This window comes from Olea europaea, chromosome 7 (assembly GCF_002742605.1).
Source record: "Olea europaea var. sylvestris chromosome 7, O_europaea_v1, whole genome shotgun sequence".
Classification (NCBI taxonomy): Eukaryota; Viridiplantae; Streptophyta; class Magnoliopsida; order Lamiales; family Oleaceae; genus Olea; species Olea europaea.
Window position 1 is genome coordinate 16,862,232 of NC_036243.1, and position 3,941 is coordinate 16,866,172.

The window sequence follows — 3,941 nt, forward strand, 5'->3', positions numbered from 1 at the left end:
TGGTGTGATCCACTCATAGATCTATGTAAACAATACCTGATCTTCTAAGATCCAAAAATGCATATAGACAATAGGTCTTGAAATTGCAAAGGCTTAGTAATGCTTTTGGATTTAAAAGCTGGATTTTTTTATTGTTTTCTTCTAATGTGGGTAGTGAATGATGAATTAGTCTACTAATTTTGTCCTCAAGCAAATCGAATGTAAGTTATCTAGATGGTGTTGTTTCCATTATCATACCAGTCTAATGTAATTAATTTTTCAAGTAATGTTGTAAAATTAAGTGTTTTAAATGGAATATAAGTTGAAGTTTTCTAATTTTACTTTATTTTAAAATTGGAATGTGTATATTGTACTGACTATGGAAGAAGAAGAAGACCTAGTGAATTGTTCAAGGGATCCTGTGCAACTGAACACCGAGCTTGAAACCTCTTGTGGAATACAACCCTATCTTTCTAAACTTTAAGGAGAACAACATTGACATTGATAAACTTTGTGTAACACCAACCTAGAATTTGTAACTCTGCACAATATCATTAACTATATTTCCTCTGTCGAATGAAGATAAGTGGGAAGTTATCGTCCATATTCTCTCACTTAATACGTTGTTACTACCAGAAGTTGAACCTAATGGTCTTAGACGTCCACGTTTGTCTAGAATATCATTTATCGGAGAATTTTATCGATCGTGTAGGTGTGGCAGGTGCTAAGGAATAGGGCATACTCGCCAATTTTGTACAAGTCATATTCCTCTAAATAACAATTAGATCAGTGTGTAATGATGCCGTTGCTAAATGAACAGTATTTACATTTATTTCAAAATATTACAAATTTATTTCGTAATTAAATAACAATTATTTCATAATTACAAAAAAATAATAATAAAATCAACCTTACCTTATGTATGTTACTCAAAAATTCAATATACTTTTATGGCAAACATGCTATATCACCTTGGAGTGCTACGACCTCAACACAAAGGTCTACGAAGTGGCCATGTAGTACTCCAACATCATGAGATAAATCATCGACCCTATCAATCAATTGTCATCCCAGATCATTGACTCTTCCTATCAACTCTTGTTGCAGTGCGCTGACCTCTTCCACTATAAATTCAATCAAGTGAGCATACATATCATTGAAATAGATCCATGGGGAGGAGTCTGGACAAGAGAGAATGAGATCTCCTCGGCAAAAGTGGTGCCCTCAACAGAGGTGATCGTCGATCAACTAGACAGTGCTCCTACACAAATGACAACATTAAAAATTAACTTAATTAATAATTGCAAACTCATACAAAATGATAATCAATAAATTATATTTAATTCAAATACCCAATCTCGGTCCAAAATCGAATCAGATATCCGATCGTCTTAAGTGAGCGGAATGGCTAATTCACGCACAAGATCTCAACCCTCATCCTCCATCAATGGCATAAAATCAAGTATGACTTCAACCTAACATATTGACATTTCAATTAGTTAATGATCATGTGATAAGATTTTAAACTATGTATAATATAAATCACAAAATGTATAATGTCACATGAGGATCGTCGAGGAGAGCCGATAACTGTTTTTAAATGGATGTCTGTTTGTGGGAATGCTCGCCAACGATACATCCGAGGGCAACATGTCTCACATCACCTCGCAAAGCAAATACCCAATAAGGAGATAGTCTCATATGTTCAGATCTGCAATACATACAATTATTATAGCCCCATTTGAGCTACATTATTGTAAAAAATGATAATGAAAAATATAACCGTTATGGGCCGCACACAAGAAATAAAAAGTTAAATATTGTGACTTGATGTGATGAATAACGGTCATATTTTTCATTTTAATGAGAAAATAATAGGGCTCAAACAGGGCATATATATAAATTCAATATAAAATATATTTTAACGTTGATTATGTTAAACATTTACCTGCATTGTTAAGGAAAATTCATAGGTATCGTACTTACACACTGACCTCTTGAACTTCGAGTGTGATCTGGTGAAAACGTGTAACCAAAATATCTCCTACCCTATGGATAGTTATTGAAGGAATCGATATCATCGATGATCTCTAAATGGAAGAGATTGATTGCAACCTTTTTTTGATGACACCGCACCACGTTCTCAAAGATCTAGACTAGTCATAGCTTCAGTTTGTCTAACATTTGGTCACATATCTTGATTGCACCAATCGGCTACGACAGAAGCACCGTCTCTTATCCTTGGAAATAAACATCGTGCAACCTATTCCTTCTTTGAGTACAGTCACGAGATGTTTCATCGCTTATAATCTTTACTCCAGTCATTCGGGCGATTTTAAAAAAGGAGAAATAACAACCTTACCCCGAGGTCGAAGTGGAAGGCATCACCGTCAACTAACCTAAGCAATCTATATAGTAGTGCACTATGATTTTGTTCTCTCTGCCGTTTCATGTATTCTTCATCCGTTGGTTTCAATCTTCGTAATTTTTAGTGGATTGTTCAGTGTTATACTTAGTGTATGATGTGTGAGATTGAAAGGAGTTTACTATTGTGGCTAGTGTTTATGCGATAGAAAACTATGAAGAAATCTAAACATTTGTAGCCGTTCTTGGTTGATTCTAATATATCTAAAGTTGTATCTACTTATAGATGCTCATAGGCTGAACATCTGAGCCTTTTTGGGTAAAACAAATCTCTGTGTTCTTGGACTTTTATTTCTTGTGATTTAAGATTTTTCAATAAACTTAAGTTTAATCGATTTTATACAAACGTGTTTGGGGACCAACAATAGAATTATGCAAGATTTTGCCGATCTAGAAAAATTTTCATCAAAATATAATGTTAGGGGAGTATTGTGCAGACATGGTAAAGATTAGAGTTATTGTGCCAATTGCCCTAAAATAAGCATGTGAATTTAATCTTGTTGGGTTGTACGCTCATATAATATATTTTGCTATATGAAATAATTATTTATAATAAATAAGTTGTGATTTTATTTATTTATTGCATTTATTTATTATTAAGCATGCGAATTAAAGTGCCTATTATCACTTATTATAATATAAGTTGGGTATTTACGTTGAGAAGTATAGTGTGAGACAACTTATATTTTGATTATAAATAATTTGTTTATAATCAATATATAAGGGTTGATATCTTGTACTGAAAGGTTGTAATGTTAATTGATTCAGTATTCAAGTTTGTGATTTGTCATCATTATAGAAATAGTTAAAGGTAATATTAGAACATTTGAAATGTATTGAACGGATCGCATGTCGAATTTAATTCTATAGCACGACCATGCAGAGAATTAAATTTAACTTAACCATCATGTATTTCATCTAAATCCCTTGACTGGATTATGTATATCTTTTTTGTGATTTTAATGGTTATTTGATTCATCAATGAGTGAAATCATTTTGATTGGTCAAATATATCGATGAGTTGGAAACTTGAGAATAAGCTAAGTAGAGAATGTAAATTTGTGTCGGGAACTGTCATCCTGAAAATTTGGTAGAGTTATTACTTAAATATTTTTTATTGAACGATTAAAATTTGAGTTCAGTATTTAGTGACGGTTAAACTTCAACATCTATGATTAGTTTGCAGGATCGTTGAAGAAAATGTTACTTAAGTCAGTGATAATAATTAGAACGATAAAACAGTCATTTATACTCGTACCTAATTATCAGATCTCGAACATGAATAAAATACATATATGATAGGTCAGTAGAAAGTATTACAGATTTATTGACTTTTGCGATATTTTATATTCCAATAGTTCAGTCTTTTGCCTTTTGTAAAAAAGCAATGACTAATAGTTAGATTAAGTGATTTAGGGTCGACCAGACATGATCTAATTACTGGAACTTGGATAATATATGTCCGATCAAGTTCCTATCGTAGCTCTATAAAGTATTTGAACTTCATTATGGTAATTATAATAATTTTGGGCTTAATT